Raw genomic sequence first — 18,688 nt, forward strand, 5'->3', positions numbered from 1 at the left:
CCCGCAGCCCTGACCCGCTCACAGGGACTTGTCCCCGCAGCCCTGACCCCCTGACAGGGACTGGTCCCCGCAGCCCTGACCCGCTCACAGCGACTGCTCCCCGCAGCCCTGACCCGCTCACAGGGACTGGTCCCCGCAGCCCTGACCAGCTCACCGGGACTGGTCCCCGCAGCCCTTACCCGCTCACAGGGACTTGTCCCCGCAGCCCTGACCCATTCACAGGGACTGGCCCCCGCAGCCCTGACCCCCTGACAGCTATTTGCCACCGCAGCCCTCACCCGCTCACAGGGACTGGCCCCCGCAGCCATGACACGATCTCAGGCACTGTCCCCCGCAACCCTGTCCCGCTGCCATGCACTGGCCCCCGCAGCCCTGTCCCGCCACTGGGACTGGCCCCCGCAGCCATGGCCCGCTCACACGGACTGGCCCGCGCAGCCCTGCCCGCTCACAGGGACTGGCCCCGCAGCCCTGACCCTCTGACAGCTATTTGCCACCGCAGCCCTGACCCGCTAACAGTGACTGTCCCCCGCAGCCCTGACCCGCTCACAGGGATTGGCCCCTGCAGCCCTGACCCGCTCACAGGGACTGGCCCCCGCTGCCCTGACCCGCTCACGGGGTCTGGTCCCCGCAGCCCTGACCCTCTGACAGGGACTGGTCCCCGCAGCCCTGACCCGCTCACCGGGACAGGTCCCCGCAGCCCTGTCCCGCTCACAGGGACCTGTCCCCGCAGCCCTGACTGGCTCACAGGGACTGGTCCCCGCAGCCCTGACCGGCTCACAGGGACTGGTCCCCGCAGCCCTGGCCAGCTCACAGGGACTTGTCCCCGCAGCCCTGACCCGCTCACAGGGAATGGTTCCCGCAGCCCTGACCCGCTCACAGCGACTGGCCCCCGCAGCCCTGACCGCCTGACAGCTATTTGCCACCGCAGCCCTGACCCGCTAACAGGGACTGCCCCCGCAGCCCTGACCCGCTCACAGGGACTGGCCCCCGCAGCCCTGACCTGCTCACAGGGACTTGCCCCCGCAGCCCTGACCCGCTCACAGGGACTGGTCCCCGCAGCCCTGACCGGCTCACAGGGACTGGTCCCCGCAGCCCTGACCGGCTCACAGGGACTGGTCCCCGCAGCCCTGACCCGCTCACAGGGACTGGTCCCCGCAGCCCTGACCCCCTGACAGCTATTTGCGACCGCAGCCCTCACCCCGTCACAGGGACTCGCCCCCGCAGCCATGACACGATCACAGGCACTGTCCCCCGCAGCCCTGTCCCGCTGACATGGACTGGCCCCCGCAGCCCTGTCCCGCCACAGGGACTGGCCCCTGCTGCCCAGTCCCGCTGACAGCTATTTGCCGCCGCAGCCCTGACCCGCTCACAGGGACTGTCCCCCGCAGCCCTGACCCGCTCACAGGGACTATCCCCCGCAGCCCTGACCCGCTCACAGGGACTGTCCCCCGCAGCCCTGACCCGCACACAGGGACTGGCCCCCGCAGCCCTGACCCGCTCACAGCGACGGGTCCCCGCAGCCCTGAACCACTCACAGGGACTGGTCCCCGCAGCCCTGAACTGCTCACAGGGACTGGCCCCCACAGCCCTGACCCGCTCACAGGGACTGGTCCCCGCAGCCCTGACCCCCTGACAGGGACTGGTCCCCGCAGCCCTGACCCGCTCACAGGGACTGGTCCCCGCAGCCCTGACCCGATCACAGGGACTGGTCCCCGCAGCCCTGACCCTCTGACAGCTATTTGCCACCGCAGCCCTGACCCGCTAACAGGGACTGTCCCCCGCAGCCCTGACCCGCTCACAGGGATTGGCCCCTGCACCCCTGACCCGCTCACAGGGACTGGCCCCCGCAGCCCTGACCCGCTCACGGGGTCTGGTCCCCGCAGCCCTGACCCTCTGACAGGGACTGGTCCCCGCAGCCCTGACCCGCTCACCGGGACAGGTCCCCGCAGCCCAGTCCCGCTCACAGGGACCTGTCCCCGCAGCCCTGACTGGCTCACAGGGACTGGTCCCCGCAGCCCTGACCGGCTCACAGGGACTGGTCCCCGCAGCCCTGGCCGGCTCACAGGGATTTGTCCCCGCAGCCCTGACCCGCTCACAGGGAATGGTTCCCGCAGCCCTGACCCGCTCACAGCGACTGGCCCCCGCAGCCCTGACCGCCTGACAGCTATTTGCAACCGCAGCCCTGACCCGCTAACAGGGACTGTCCCCCGCAGCCCTGACCCGCTCACAGGGACTGGCCCCCGCAGCCCTGACCTGCTCACAGGGACTTGCCCCCGCAGCCCTGACCCACTCACAGGGACTGGTCCCCGCAGCCCTGACCCCCTGACAGGGACTGGTCCCCGCAGCCCTGACCCGCTCACAGGGACTGGTCCCCGCAGCCCTGACCCGCTCACAGGGGCTGTCCCCCGCAGCCCTGTCCGGCTCACAGGGACTGGTCCCCGCAGCCCTGACCGGCTCACAGGGACTGGTCCCCGCAGCCCTGACCCGCTCACAGGGACTGGTCCCCGCAGCCCTGACCCCCTGACAGGGACTGGTCCCCGCTGCCCTGACCCCCTGACAGCTACTTGCGACCGCAGCCCTCACCCCCTCACAGGGACTCGCCCCCGCAGCCATGACACGATCACAGGCACTGTCCCCCGCAGCCCTGTCCCGCTGACATGGACTGGCCCCCGCAGCCCTGTCCCGCCACAGGGACTGGCCCCTGCTGCCCAGTCCCGCTGACAGCTATTTGCCGCCGCTGCCCTGACCCGCTCACAGGGACTGTCCCCCGCAGCCCTGACCCGCTCACAGGGACTGTCCCCCGCAGCCCTGACCCGCTCACAGGGACTGTCCCCCGCAGCCCTGACCCGCTCACAGGGACTGTCCCCCGCAGCCCTGACCCGCTCACAGGGACTGGTCCCCGCAGCCCTGACCCGCTCACAGGGACTGGTCCCCGCAGCCCTGAACTGCTCACAGGGACTGGCCCCCACAGCCCTGACCCGCTCACAGGGACTGGTCGCCGCAGCCCTGACCCCCTGACAGGGACTGGCCCCCGCAGCCCTGACCCGCTCACAGGGACTGGTCCCCGCAGCCCTGACCCTCTCACAGGGACTGGTCCCCGCAGCCCTGACCCGCTCACAGGGACTGGTCCCCGCAGCCCTGACCCGCTCACAGGGACTGGTCCCCGCAGCCCTGACCCGCTCACAGGGACTGGTCCCCGCAGCCCTGACCCGCTCACAGGGACTGGTCCCCGCAGCCCTGACCCGCTCACAGGGACTGGTCCCCGCAGCCCTGACCCGCTCACAGGGACTTGCCCCCGCAGCCCTGACCCCCTGACAGTTATTTGCCACCGCAGCCCTCACCCGGTCACAGGGACTGGCCCCCGCAGCCATGACACGATCACAGGCACTGTCCCCCGCAGCCCTGTCCCGCTGACATGGACTGGCCCCCGCAGCCCTGACCCTCTGACAGCTCTTTGCCACCGCAGCCCTGACCCGCTAACAGGGACTGTCCCCGGCAGCCCTGACCCGCTCACAGGGACTGGCCCCCGCAGCCCTGACCCGCTCACAGGGACTGGCCCCCGCAGCCCTGACCCGCTCACAGGGACTTCTCCCCGCAGCCCTGACCCCCTGACAGGGACTGGTCGCAGCAGCCCTGACCCGCTCACAGGGACTGGTCCCCGCTGCCCTGACCCGCTCACAGGGACTGGTCCCCACAGCCCTGACCAGCTCACAGGGACTGGCCCCCGCAGCCCTGACCCCCTGATAGCTATTTGCCACCGCAGCCCTCACCCGCTCACAGGGACTGGCCCCCGCAGCCATGACACGATCACAGGCACTGTCCCCCGTAACCCTGTCCCGCTGGCATGGACTGGCCCCCGCAGCCCTGTCCCACCACTGGGACTGGCCCCCGCAGCCATGACCCACTCACAGGGACTGGCCCGCGCAGCCCTGCCCGCTCACAGGGACTGGCCCCGCAGCCCTGACGCTCTGACAGCTATTTGCCACCGCAGCCCTGACCGGCTAACAGGGACTGTCCCCCGCAGCCCTGACCCGCTCACAGGGACTGGCCCCCGCAGCCATGACCCGCTCACAGGGACTGGCCCCCGCAGCCCTGACCCGCTCACAGGGACTGGTCCCCGCAGCCCTGACCCTCTGACAGGGACTGGTCCCCGCAGCCCTGACCCGCTCACAGGGACAGTTCCCCGCAGCCCTGTCCCGCTCACAGTGACTGGTCCCCGCAGCCCTGACTGGCTCACAGGGACTGGTCCCCGCAGCCCTGACTGGCTCACAGGGACTGGTCCCCGCAGCCCTGACCCGCTCACAGGGACTGGCCCCCGCAGCCCAGACCCGCTAACAGGGACTGGCCCCCGCACCCCTCACCCGCTCACAGGGGCTGGCCCCCGCAGCCATGACCCGATCACAGGCAGTGTCACCCGCAGCCCTGTCCCGCTGACATGGACTGGTCCCCGCAGCACTGACCCCCTGACAGCTATTTGCCACCGCAGCCCTCACCCGCTAACAGGGACTGGCACCCGCAGCCCTCACCCGCTCACAGGGACTGGCACCCGCTGCCCTGACCCGCTCACAGGGACTGGCCCAAGCAGCCCTGACCCGCTCACAGGGACTGGCCCACGCAGCCCTGACCCGCTCACAGGGACTGGCACCCGCAGCCCTGACCCGCTCACAGGGACTGGCCCCCGCAGCCCTGACCCGCTCACAGGGACTGGCCCCCGCAGCCCTGACCCGCTCACTGGGACTGGCCCCCGCAGCCCTGACCCGCTCACAGGGACTGGCCCCCGCAGCCCTGACACGCTCACAGGCACAGTCCCCCGCAGCCCTGACCCGCTCACAGGCACTGTCCCCCGCAGCCCTGTCCCGCTGACATGGATGGCCCCCGCAGCCCTGACCCCCTGACAGCTATTTGCCACCGCAGCCCTGACCCCGTGACAGCTATTTGCCACCGCAGCCCTGACCCGCTCACAGGGACTGGCCCACGCAGCCCTGACCCACTCACACGGACTGGCCCCCGCAGCCCTGACCCGCTCACAGGGACTGGCCCCCGCAGCCCTGACCCGCTCACAGGGACTGGCCCCCGCAGCCCTGACACGCTCACAGGCACTGTCCCCCGCAGCCCTGACCCGCTCACAGGCACTGTCCCCCGCAGCCCTGTCCCGCTGACATGGATGGCCCCCGCAGCCCTGACCCCCTGACAGCTATTTGCCACCGCAGCCCTGACCCCGTGACAGCTATTTGCCACCGCAGCCCTGACCCGCTCACAGGGACTGGACCACGCAGCCCTGACCCGCTCACACGGACTGGCCCCCGCAGCCCTGACCCGCTCACAGGGACTGGCCCCCGCAGCCCTGACCCGCTCACAGGGACTGGCCCCCGCAGCCCAGACCCGCTAACAGGGACTGGCCCCCGCACCCCTCACCCGCTCACAGGGACTGGCCCCCGCAGCCATGACCCGATCACAGGCAGTGTCCCCCGCAGCCCTGTCCCGCTGACATGGACTGGTCCCCGCAGCACTGACCCCCTGACAGCTATTTGCCACCGCAGCCCTCACCCGCTAACAGGGACTGGCACCCGCAGCCCTCACCCGCTCACAGGGACTGGCACCCGCTGCCCTGACCCGCTCACAGGGACTGGCCCAAGCAGCCCTGACCCGCTCACAGGGACTGGCCCACGCAGCCCTGACCCGCTCACAGGGACTGGCCCCCGCAGCCCTGACCCGCTCACAGGGACTGGCTCCCGCAGCCCTGACCCGCTCACAGGAACTGGCCCCCGCAGCCCTGACCCGCTCACAGGGACTGGCCCCCGCAGCCCTGACCCGCTCACTGGGACTGGCCCCCGCAGCCCTGACCCGCTCACAGGGACTGGCACCCGCAGCCCTGACACGCTCACAGGCACAGTCCCCCGCAGCCCTGACCCGCTCACAGGCACTGTCCCCCGCAGCCCTGTCCCGCTGACATGGATGGCCCCCGCAGCCCTGACCCCCTGACAGCTATTTGCCACCGCAGCCCTGACCCCGTGACAGCTATTTGCCACCGCAGCCCTGACCCGCTCACAGGGACTGGCCCACGCAGCCCTGACCCACTCACACGGACTGGCCCCCGCAGCCCTGACCCGCTCACAGGGACTGGCCCCCGCAGCCCTGACCCGCTCACAGGGACTGGCCCCCGCAGCCCTGACCCGCTAACAGGGACTGGCCCCCGCAGCCCTCACCCGCTCACAGGGACTGGCCCCTGCAGCCATGACCCGATCACAGGCAGTGTCCCCCGCAGCCCTGTCCCGCTGACATGGACTGGCCCACGCAGCACTGACCCCCTGACAGCTAATTGCCACCGCAGCCCTCAACCGCTAACAGGGACTGGCCCCCACAGCCCTCACCCGCTCACAGGGACTGGCCCCCGCAGCCATGACCCGATCACAGGGACTGGCCCCCGCAGCCCTGTCCCGCTGACATGGACTGGCCCCCGCAACCCTGACCCCCTGACAGCTATTTGCCACCGCAGCCCTGTCCCCCTGACAGCTATTTGCCGCCGCAGCCTTCACCCGCTAACAGGGACTGGCCCCCGCAGCCCTCACCCGCTCACAGGGACTGGCCCTCGCAGCCCTCAACCGCTCACAGGGACTGGCCCCAGCAGCCATCACCCGATCACAGGGACTGGCCCCCGCAGCCCTGTACCGCTGAAATGGATTGGCCCCGGCAGCCCTGACCCCCTGACAGCTATTTGCCACCGCAGCCCTGACCCCCTGACAGCTATTTGCCACCGCAGCACTGGCCCGCTCACAGGGACTGGCCCCCGCAGCCTTGGCCCTCTCTCAGGGACTGGCCCCCGCAGCCCTCACCCGCTCACAGGGACTGTCCCCCGCAGCCCTGACCCGCTCACAGGGACTGTCCCCCGCAGCCCTGACCCACTCACGGGGACTGGCACACGCAGCCCTCACCCGCTAACAGGGACTGGCCCCCGCAGCCCTCACCCGCTCACAGGGACTGGCCCCCGCAGCCATGACCCGATCACAGGCACTGTCCTCCGCAGCCCTGTCCCGCTGACATGGACTGGCCCCCGCAGCCCTGACCCCCTGACAGCTGTTTGCCACCGCAGCCCTGACCCCCTGACAGCTATTTGCCACCGCAGCCCTGGCCCTCTCACAGGGACTGGCCCCCGCAGCCCTGGCCCGCTCACAGGGACTGGCCCCCGCAGCCCAGACCCGCTCACAGGGACTGGCCCCCGCAGCCCTGACCCCCTCACAGGGACTGGCCCCCGCCGCCCTGACCCGCTCACAGGGACTGGCCCCCGCAGCCCTGACCCGCTCACAGGGACTGGCCCCCGCAGCCCTGACCCGCTCACAGGGACTGGCACCCGCAGCCCTGACTCGCTCACAGGGACTGGCCCCCGCAGCCCTGACCCGCTCACAGGGACTGGCCCCCGCAGCCCTGTCCCGCTCACAGGGACTGGCCCCCGCAGCCCTGTCCCGCTCACAGGGACTGGCCCCCGCAGCCCTGACCCGCTCACAGGGACTGGCCCCCGCAGCCCTGACCCGCTCACAGGGACTGGCCCCCGCAGCCCTGACCCGCTCACAGGGACTGGCCCCCGCAGCCCTGACCCGCTCACAGGGACTGGCCCCCGCAGCCCTGACCCGCTCACAGGCACTGTCCCCCGCAGCCCTGACCCGCTCACAGGCACTCTCCCCCGCCGCCCTGTCCCGCTGAAATGGACTGGCCCCCGCAGCCCTGACCCCCTGACAGCTATTTGCCACCGCAGCCCTGACCCCCTGACAGCTATTTGCCTCCGCAGCCCTGACCCGCTCACAGGGACTGGCCCCCGCAGCCCTGACCCGCTGACAGGGACTGGCCCCCGCAGCCCTGACCCGCTCACAGGGACTGGCCCCCGCAGCCCTGACCCGCTCACAGGGACTGGCCCCCGCAGCCCTGACCCGTTCACAGGGACTGGCCCCCGCCGCCCTGACCCGCTAACAGGGACTGGGACCCGCAGCCCTGACCTGCTCACAGGGACTGGCCACCGCAGCCATGACCCGATCACAGGCACTGTCCCCCGCAGCCCTGTCCCGCTGACATGGACTGGCCCCCGCAGCCCTGACCCCGTGACAGCTATTTGCCACCGCAGCCCTCACCCGCTAACAGGGACTGGCCCCCGCAGCCCTCACCCGCTCACAGGGACTGGCCCCCGCAGCCATGACCCGATCACAGGGACTGGCTCCCGCAGCCGTGTCCCGCTGACATGGACTGGCCCCCGCAGCCCTGTCCCGCTGACATGGACTGGCCCCCGCAACCCTGGCCCGCTCACAGGGACTGGCCCCAGCAGCCCTGGCCCGCTCACAGGGACTGGCCCCCGCAGCCCTGGCCCGCTCACAGGGACTGGCCCCCGCAGCCCTGGCCCGCTCACAGGGACTGGCCCCCGCAGCCCTGGCCCGCTCACAGGGACTGGCCCCCGCATCCCTGGCCCGCTCACAGGGACTGGCCCCCGCAGCCCTGGCCCGCTCACAGGGACTGGCCCCCGCAGCCCTGACCCGCTCACAGGGACTGGCCCCCGCAGCCCTGACCCGCTCACAGGGACTGGCCCCCGCAGCCCTGACCCGCTCACAGGGACTGGCCCCCGCAGCCCTGACCCGCTCACAGGGACTGGCCCCCGCACCCCTGACCCGCTCACAGGGACTTGCCCCCGCAGCCCTGACCCGCTCACAAGGACTGGCCCCCGCAGCCCTGACCCGCTCACAGGGACTGGCCCCCGCAGCCCTGACCCGCTCACAGGGACTGGCCTAAGCAGCCCTGACCCGCTCACAGTGACCTTCCCCCGCAGCCCTGACCCGCTAACAGGGACTGGCCCCCGCAGCCCTGACCCGCTCACAGGGACTGGCCCCCGCAGCCCTGACCCGCTCACAGGGACTGGCCCCCGCACCCCTGGCCCGCTCACAGGGACTGGCCCCCGCAGCCCTGGCCCGCTCACAGTGACTGGCCCCCGCAGCCCTGGACCGCTCAAAGGGACTGGCCCCCGCAGCCCTGGCCCGCTCACAGGGACTGGCCCCCGAGGGCCTGGCCCGCTCACAGGGACTGGCCCCCGCAGCCCTGGCCCGCTCACAGGGACTGGCCCCCGCAGCCCTCACCCGCTCACAGGGACTTGCCCCCGCAGCCCTGACCCGCTCACAGGGACTGGTCCCCGCAGCCCTGACCCCCTGACAGGGACTGGTCCCCGCAGCCCTGACCCGCTCACTGGGACTGGTCCCCGCAGCCCTGACCGGCTCACAGGGACTGTCCCCCGCAGCCCTGACCGGCTCACAGGGACTGTCCCCCGCAGCCCTGACCGGCTCACAGGGACTGGTCCCCGCAGCCCTGACCGGCTCACAGGGACTGGTCCCCGCAGCCCTGACCGGCTCACAGGGACTGGTCCCCGCAGCCCTGACCCGCTCACAGGGACTGGTCCCCGCAGCCCTGACCCCCTGACAGGGACTGGTCCCCGCAGCCCTGACCCCCTGACAGCTATTTGCGACCGCAGCCCTCACCCCCTCACAGGGACTCGCCCCCGCAGCCATGACACGATCACAGGCACTGTCCCCCGCAGCCCTGTCCCGCTGACATGGACTGGCCCCCGCAGCCCTGTCCCGCCACAGGGACTGGCCCCCGCTGCCCAGTCCCGCTGACAGCTATTTGCCACCGCAGCCCTGACCCGCTCACAGGGACTGTCCCCCGCAGCCCTGACCCGCTCACAGGGACTGTCCCCCGCAGCCCTGAACCGCTCACAGGGACTGGCTCCCGCAGCCCTGACCCGCTCACAGGGACTGGTCCCCGCAGCCCTGACCCCCTGACAGGGACTGGTCCCCGCAGCCCTGACCCCCTGACAGGGACTGGCCCCCGCAGCCCTGACCCGCTCACTGGGACTGGTCCCCGCAGCCCTGACCGGCTCACAGGGACTGTCCCCCGCAGCCCTGACCGGCTCACAGGGACTGTCCCCCGCAGCCCTGACCGGCTCACAGGGACTGGTCCCCGCAGCCCTGACCGGCTCACAGGGACTGGTCCCCGCAGCCCTGACCGGCTCACAGGGACTGGTCCCCGCAGCCCTGACCCGCTCACAGGGACTGGTCCCCGCAGCCCTGACCCCCTGACAGGGACTGGTCCCCGCAGCCCTGACCCCCTGACAGCTATTTGCGACCGCAGCCCTCACCCCCTCACAGGGACTCGCCCCCGCAGCCATGACACGATCACAGGCACTGTCCCCCGCAGCCCTGTCCCGCTGACATGGACTGGCCCCCGCAGCCCTGTCCCGCCACAGGGACTGGCCCCCGCTGCCCAGTCCCGCTGACAGCTATTTGCCACCGCAGCCCTGACCCGCTCACAGGGACTGTCCCCCGCAGCCCTGACCCGCTCACAGGGACTGTCCCCCGCAGCCCTGAACCGCTCACAGGGACTGGCCCTCGCAGCCCTGACCCGCTCACAGGGACTGGTCCCCGCAGCCCTGACCCCCTGACAGGGACTGGTCCCCGCAGCCCTGACCCGCTCACAGGGACTGGTCCCCGCAGCCCTGACCCGCTGACAGGGACTGGTCCCCGCAGCCCTGACCCGCTCACAGGGACTGGTCCCCGCAGCACTGACCCGCTCACAGGGACTGGTCCCCGCAGCCATGACCCACTCACAGGGACTTGCCCCTGCAGCCCTGACCCCCTGACAGTTATTTGCCACCGCAGCCCTCACCCCCTCACAGGGACTGGCCCCCGCAGCCATGACCCGATCACAGGCACTGTCCCCCGCAGCCCTGTCCCGCTGACATGGACTGGCCCCCGCAGCCCTGACCCTCTGACAGCTCTTTGCCACCGCAGCCCTGACCCGCTAACAGGGACTGTCCCCGGCAGCCCTGACCCGCTCACAGGGACTGGCCCCCGCAGCCCTGACCCGCTCACAGTGACTGGCCCCCGCAGCCCTGACCCGCTCACAGGGACTTGTCCCCGCAGCCCTGACCCCCTGACAGGGACTGGTCCCCGCAGCCCTGACCCCCTGACAGGGACTGGTCCCCGCAGCCCTGACCCGCTCACAGCGACTGCTCCCCGCAGCCCTGACCCGCTCACAGGGACTGGTCCCCGCAGCCCTGACCAGCTCACAGGGACTGGTCCCCGCAGCCCTTACCCGCTCACAGGGACTTGTCCCCGCAGCCCTGACCCATTCACAGGGACTGGCCCCCGCAGCCCTGACCCCCTGACAGCTATTTGCCACCGCAGCCCTCACCCGCTCACAGGGACTGGCCCCCGCAGCCATGACACGATCTCAGGCACTGTCCCCCGCAACCCTGTCCCGCTGCCATGCACTGGCCCCCGCAGCCCTGTCCCGCCACTGGGACTGGCCCCCGCAGCCATGACCCGCTCACACGGACTGGCCCGCGCAGCCCTGCCCGCTCACAGGGACTGGCCCCGCAGCCCTGACCCTCTGACAGCTATTTGCCACCGCAGCCCTGACCCGCTAACAGTGACTGTCCCCCGCAGCCCTGACCCGCTCACAGGGATTGGCCCCTGCAGCCCTGACCCGCTCACAGGGACTGGCCCCCGCTGCCCTGACCCGCTCACGGGGTCTGGTCCCCGCAGCCCTGACCCTCTGACAGGGACTGGTCCCCGCAGCCCTGACCCGCTCACCGGGACAGGTCCCCGCAGCCCTGTCCCGCTCACAGGGACCTGTCCCCGCAGCCCTGACTGGCTCACAGGGACTGGTCCCCGCAGCCCTGACCGGCTCACAGGGACTGGTCCCCGCAGCCCTGGCCAGCTCACAGGGACTTGTCCCCGCAGCCCTGACCCGCTCACAGGGAATGGTTCCCGCAGCCCTGACCCGCTCACAGCGACTGGCCCCCGCAGCCCTGACCGCCTGACAGCTATTTGCCACCGCAGCCCTGACCCGCTAACAGGGACTGCCCCCGCAGCCCTGACCCGCTCACAGGGACTGGCCCCCGCAGCACTGACCTGCTCACAGGGACTTGCCCCCGCAGCCCTGACCCGCTCACAGGGACTGGTCCCCGCAGCCCTGACCGGCTCACAGGGACTGGTCCCCGCAGCCCTGACCGGCTCACAGGGACTGGTCCCCGCAGCCCTGACCCGCTCACAGGGACTGGTCCCCGCAGCCCTGACCCCCTGACAGCTATTTGCGACCGCAGCCCTCACCCCGTCACAGGGACTCGCCCCCGCAGCCATGACACGATCACAGGCACTGTCCCCCGCAGCCCTGTCCCGCTGACATGGACTGGCCCCCGCAGCCCTGTCCCGCCACAGGGACTGGCCCCTGCTGCCCAGTCCCGCTGACAGCTATTTGCCGCCGCAGCCCTGACCCGCTCACAGGGACTGTCCCCCGCAGCCCTGACCCGCTCACAGGGACTATCCCCCGCAGCCCTGACCCGCTCACAGGGACTGTCCCCCGCAGCCCTGACCCGCACACAGGGACTGGCCCCCGAAGCCCTGACCCGCTCACAGCGACTGGTCCCCGCAGCCCTGAACCACTCACAGGGACTGGTCCCCGCAGCCCTGAACTGCTCACAGGGACTGGCCCCCACAGCCCTGACCCGCTCACAGGGACTGGTCCCCGCAGCCCTGACCCCCTGACAGGGACTGGTCCCCGCAGCCCTGACCCGCTCACAGGGACTGGTCCCCGCAGCCCTGACCCGATCACAGGGACTGGTCCCCGCAGCCCTGACCCTCTGACAGCTATTTGCCACCGCAGCCCTGACCCGCTAACAGGCACTCTCCCCCGCCGCCCTGTCCCGCTGAAATGGACTGGCCCCCGCAGCCCTGACCCCCTGACAGCTATTTGCCACCGCAGCCCTGACCCCCTGACAGCTATTTGCCTCCGCAGCCCTGACCCGCTCACAGGGACTGGCCCCCGCAGCCCTGACCCGCTGACAGGGACTGGCCCCCGCAGCCCTGACCCGCTCACAGGGACTGGCCCCCGCAGCCCTGACCCGCTCACAGGGACTGGCCCCCGCAGCCCTGACCCGTTCACAGGGACTGGCCCCCGCCGCCCTGACCCGCTAACAGGGACTGGGACCCGCAGCCCTGACCTGCTCACAGGGACTGGCCACCGCAGCCATGACCCGATCACAGGCACTGTCCCCCGCAGCCCTGTCCCGCTGACATGGACTGGCCCCCGCAGCCCTGACCCCGTGACAGCTATTTGCCACCGCAGCCCTCACCCGCTAACAGGGACTGGCCCCCGCAGCCCTCACCCGCTCACAGGGACTGGCCCCCGCAGCCATGACCCGATCACAGGGACTGGCTCCCGCAGCCGTGTCCCGCTGACATGGACTGGCCCCCGCAGCCCTGTCCCGCTGACATGGACTGGCCCCCGCAACCCTGGCCCGCTCACAGGGACTGGCCCCAGCAGCCCTGGCCCGCTCACAGGGACTGGCCCCCGCAGCCCTGGCCCGCTCACAGGGACCGGCCCCCGCAGCCCTGGCCCGCTCACAGGGACTGGCCCCCGCAGCCCTGACCCGCTCACAGGGACTGGCCCCCGCATCCCTGGCCCGCTCACAGGGACTGGCCCCCGCAGCCCTGGCCCGCTCACAGTGACTGGCCCCCGCAGCCCTGGACCGCTCAAAGGGACTGGCCCCCGCAGCCCTGGCCCGCTCACAGGGACTTGCCCCCGAGGGCCTGGCCCGCTCACAGGGACTGGCCCCCGCAGCCCTGGCCCGCTTACAGGGACTGGCCCCCGCAGCCCTCACCCGCTCACAGAGACTTGCCCCCGCAGCCCTGACCCGCTCACAGGGACTGGTCCCCGCAGCCCTGACCCCCTGACAGGGACTGGTCCCCGCAGCCCTGACCCGCTCACTGGGACTGGTCCCCGCAGCCCTGACCGGCTCACAGGGACTGTCCCCCGCAGCCCTGACCGGCTCACAGGGACTGTCCCCCGCAGCCCTGACCGGCTCACAGGGACTGGTCCCCGCAGCCCTGACCGGCTCACAGGGACTGGTCCCCGCAGCCCTGACCGGCTCACAGGGACTGGTCCCCGCAGCCCTGACCCGCTCACAGGGACTGGTCCCCGCAGCCCTGACCCCCTGACAGGGACTGGTCCCCGCAGCCCTGACCCCCTGACAGCTATTTGCGACCGCAGCCCTCACCCCCTCACAGGGACTCGCCCCCGCAGCCATGACACGATCACAGGCACTGTCCCCCGCAGCCCTGTCCCGCTGACATGGACTGTCCCCCGCAGCCCTGAACCGCTCACAGGGACTGGCCCTCGCAGCCCTGACCCGCTCACAGGGACTGGTCCCCGCAGCCCTGACCCCCTGACAGGGACTGGTCCCCGCAGCCCTGACCCGCTCACAGGGACTGGTCCCCGCAGCCCTGACCCGCTGACAGGGACTGGTCCCCGCAGCCCTGACCCGCTCACAGGGACTGGTCCCCGCAGCACTGACCCGCTCACAGGGACTTGTCCCCGCAGCCATGACCCACTCACAGGGACTTGCCCCTGCAGCCCTGACCCCCTGACAGTTATTTGCCACCGCAGCCCTCACCCCCTCACAGGGACTGGCCCCCGCAGCCATGACCCGATCACAGGCACTGTCCCCCGCAGCCCTGTCCCGCTGACATGGACTGGCCCCCGCAGCCCTGACCCTCTGACAGCTCTTTGCCACCGCAGCCCTGACCCGCTAACAGGGACTGTCCCCGGCAGCCCTGACCCGCTCACAGGGACTGGCCCCCGCAGCCCTGACCCGCTCACAGTGACTGGCCCCCGCAGCCCTGACCCGCTCACAGGGACTTGTCCCCGCAGCCCTGACCCCCTGACAGGGACTGGTCCCCGCAGCCCTGACCCGCTCACAGCGACTGCTCCCCGCAGCCCTGACCCGCTCACAGGGACTGGTCCCCGCAGCCCTGACCAGCTCACAGGGACTGGTCCCCGCAGCCCTTACCCGCTCACAGGGACTTGTCCCCGCAGCCCTGACCCATTCACAGGGACTGGCCCCCGCAGCCCTGACCCCCTGACAGCTATTTGCCACCGCAGCCCTCACCCGCTCACAGGGACTGGCCCCCGCAGCCATGACACGATCTCAGGCACTGTCCCCCGCAACCCTGTCCCGCTGCCATGCACTGGCCCCCGCAGCCCTGTCCCGCCACTGGGACTGGCCCCCGCAGCCATGACCCGCTCACACGGACTGGCCCGCGCAGCCCTGCCCGCTCACAGGGACTGGCCCCGCAGCCCTGACCCTCTGACAGCTATTTGCCACCGCAGCCCTGACCCGCTAACAGTGACTGTCCCCCGCAGCCCTGACCCGCTCACAGGGATTGGCCCCTGCAGCCCTGACCCGCTCACAGGGACTGGCCCCCGCTGCCCTGACCCGCTCACGGGGTCTGGTCCCCGCAGCCCTGACCCTCTGACAGGGACTGGTCCCCGCAGCCCTGACCCGCTCACCGGGACAGGTCCCCGCAGCCCTGTCCCGCTCACAGGGACCTGTCCCCGCAGCCCTGACTGGCTCACAGGGACTGGTCCCCGCAGCCCTGACCGGCTCACAGGGACTGGTCCCCGCAGCCCTGGCCAGCTCACAGGGACTTGTCCCCGCAGCCCTGACCCGCTCACTGGGAATGGTTCCCGCAGCCCTGACCCGCTCACAGCGACTGGCCCCCGCAGCCCTGACCGCCTGACAGCTATTTGCCACCGCAGCCCTGACCCGCTAACAGGGACTGCCCCCGCAGCCCTGACCCGCTCACAGGGACTGGCCCCCGCAGCACTGACCTGCTCACAGGGACTTGCCCCCGCAGCCCTGACCCGCTCACAGGGACTGGTCCCCGCAGCCCTGACCGGCTCACGGGGACTGGTCCCCGCAGCCCTGACCGGCTCACAGGGACTGGTCCCCGCAGCCCTGACCCGCTCACAGGGACTGGTCCCCGCAGCCCTGACCCCCTGACAGCTATTTGCGACCGCAGCCCTCACCCCGTCACAGGGACTCGCCCCCGCAGCCATGACACGATCACAGGCACTGTCCCCCGCAGCCCTGTCCCGCTGACATGGACTGGCCCCCGCAGCCCTGTCCCGCCACAGGGACTGGCCCCTGCTGCCCAGTCCCGCTGACAGCTATTTGCCGCCGCAGCCCTGACCCGCTCACAGGGACTGTCCCCCGCAGCCCTGACCCGCTCACAGGGACTATCCCCCGCAGCCCTGACCCGCTCACAGGGACTGTCCCCCGCAGCCCTGACCCGCACACAGGGACTGGCCCCCGCAGCCCTGACCCGCTCACAGCGACTGGTCCCCGCAGCCCTGAACCACTCACAGGGACTGGTCCCCGCAGCACTGAACTGCTCACAGGGACTGGCCCCCACAGCCCTGACCCGCTCACAGGGACTGGTCCCCGCAGCCCTGACCCCCTGACAGGGACTGGTCCCCGCAGCCCTGACCCGCTCACAGGGACTGGTCCCCGCAGCCCTGACCCGATCACAGGGACTGGTCCCCGCAGCCCTGACCCTCTGACAGCTATTTGCCACCGCAGCCCTGACCCGCTAACAGGCACTCTCCCCCGCCGCCCTGTCCCGCTGAAATGGACTGGCCCCCGCAGCCCTGACCCCCTGACAGCTATTTGCCACCGCAGCCCTGACCCCCTGACAGCTATTTGCCTCCGCAGCCCTGACCCGCTCACAGGGACTGGCCCCCGCAGCCCTGACCCGCTGACAGGGACTGGCCCCCGCAGCCCTGACCCGCTCACAGGGACTGGCCCCCGCAGCCCTGACCCGCTCACAGGGACTGGCCCCCGCAGCCCTGACCCGTTCACAGGGACTGGCCCCCGCCGCCCTGACCCGCTAACAGGGACTGGGACCCGCAGCCCTGACCTGCTCACAGGGACTGGCCACCGCAGCCATGACCCGATCACAGGCACTGTCCCCCGCAGCCCTGTCCCGCTGACATGGACTGGCCCCCGCAGCCCTGACCCCGTGACAGCTATTTGCCACCGCAGCCCTCACCCGCTAACAGGGACTGGCCCCCGCAGCCCTCACCCGCTCACAGGGACTGGCCCCCGCAGCCATGACCCGATCACAGGGACTGGCTCCCGCAGCCGTGTCCCGCTGACATGGACTGGCCCCCGCAGCCCTGTCCCGCTGACATGGACTGGCCCCCGCAACCCTGGCCCGCTCACAGGGACTGGCCCCAGCAGCCCTGGCCCGCTCACAGGGACTGGCCCCCGCAGCCCTGGCCCGCTCACAGGGACCGGCCCCCGCAGCCCTGGCCCGCTCACAGGGACTGGCCCCCGCAGCCCTGGCCCGCTCACAGGGACTGGCCCCCGCATCCCTGGCCCGCTCACAGGGACTGGCCCCCGCAGCCCTGGCCCGCTCACAGGGACTGGCCCCCGCAGCCCTGACCCGCTCACAGGGACTGGCCCCCGCAGCCCTGACCCGCTCACAGGGACTGGCCCCCGGAGCCCTGACCCGCTCACAGGGACTGGCCCCCGCAGCCCTGACCCGCTCACAGGGACTGGCCCCCGCACCCCTGACCCGCTCACAGGGACTTGCCCCCGCAGCCCTGACCCGCTCACAAGGACTGGCCCCCGCAGCCCTGACCCGCTCACAGGGACTGGCCCCCGCAGCCCTGACCCGCTCACAGGGACTGGCCTAAGCAGCCCTGACCCGCTCACAGTGACTGGCCCCCACAGCCCTGACCCGCTAACAGGGACTGGCCCCCGCAGCCCTGACCCGCTCACAGGGACTGGCCCCCGCAGCCCTGACCCGCTCACAGGGACTGGCCCCCGCACCCCTGGCCCGCTCACAGGGACTGGCCCCCGCAGCCCTGGCCCGCTCACAGTGACTGGCCCCCGCAGCCCTGGACCGCTCAAAGGGACTGGCCCCCGCAGCCCTGGCCCGCTCACAGGGACTGGCCCCCGAGGGCCTGGCCCGCTCACAGGGACTGGCCCCCGCAGCCCTGGCCCGCTCACAGGGACTGGCCCCCGCAGCCCTCACCCGCTCGCAGGGACTTGCCCCCGCAGCCCTGACCCGCTCACAGGGACTGGTCCCCGCAGCCCTGACCCCCTGACAGGGACTGGTCCCCGCAGCCCTGACCCGCTCACTGGGACTGGTCCCCGCAGCCCTGACCGGCTCACAGGGACTGTCCCCCGCAGCCCTGACCGGCTCACAGGGACTGTCCCCCGCAGCCCTGACCGGCTCACAGGGACTGGTCCCCGCAGCCCTGACCGGCTCACAGGGACTGGTCCCCGCAGCCCTGACCGGCTCACAGGGACTGGTCCCCGCAGCCCTGACCCGCTCACAGGGACTGGTCCCCGCAGCCCTGACCCCCTGACAGGGACTGGTCCCCGCAGCCCTGACCCCCTGACAGCTATTTGCGACCGCAGCCCTCACCCCCTCACAGGGACTCGCCCCCGCAGCCATGACACGATCACAGGCACTGTCCCCCGCAGCCCTGTCCCGCTGACATGGACTGGCCCCCGCAGCCCTGTCCCGCCACAGGGACTGGCCCCCGCTGCCCAGTCCCGCTGACAGCTATTTGCCACCGCAGCCCTGACCCGCTCACAGGGACTGTCCCCCGCAGCCCTGACCCGCTCACAGGGACTGTCCCCCGCAGCCCTGAACCGCTCACAGGGACTGGCTCCCGCAGCCCTTACCCGCTCACAGGGACTGGTCCCCGCAGCCCTGACCCCCTGACAGGGACTGGTCCCCGCAGCCCTGACCCCCTGACAGGGACTGGCCCCCGCAGCCCTGACCCGCTCACTGGGACTGGTCCC

This window comes from Stegostoma tigrinum, unplaced genomic scaffold (genome assembly GCF_030684315.1).
Source record: "Stegostoma tigrinum isolate sSteTig4 unplaced genomic scaffold, sSteTig4.hap1 scaffold_84, whole genome shotgun sequence".
Lineage (NCBI taxonomy): Eukaryota > Metazoa > Chordata > Chondrichthyes > Orectolobiformes > Stegostomatidae > Stegostoma > Stegostoma tigrinum.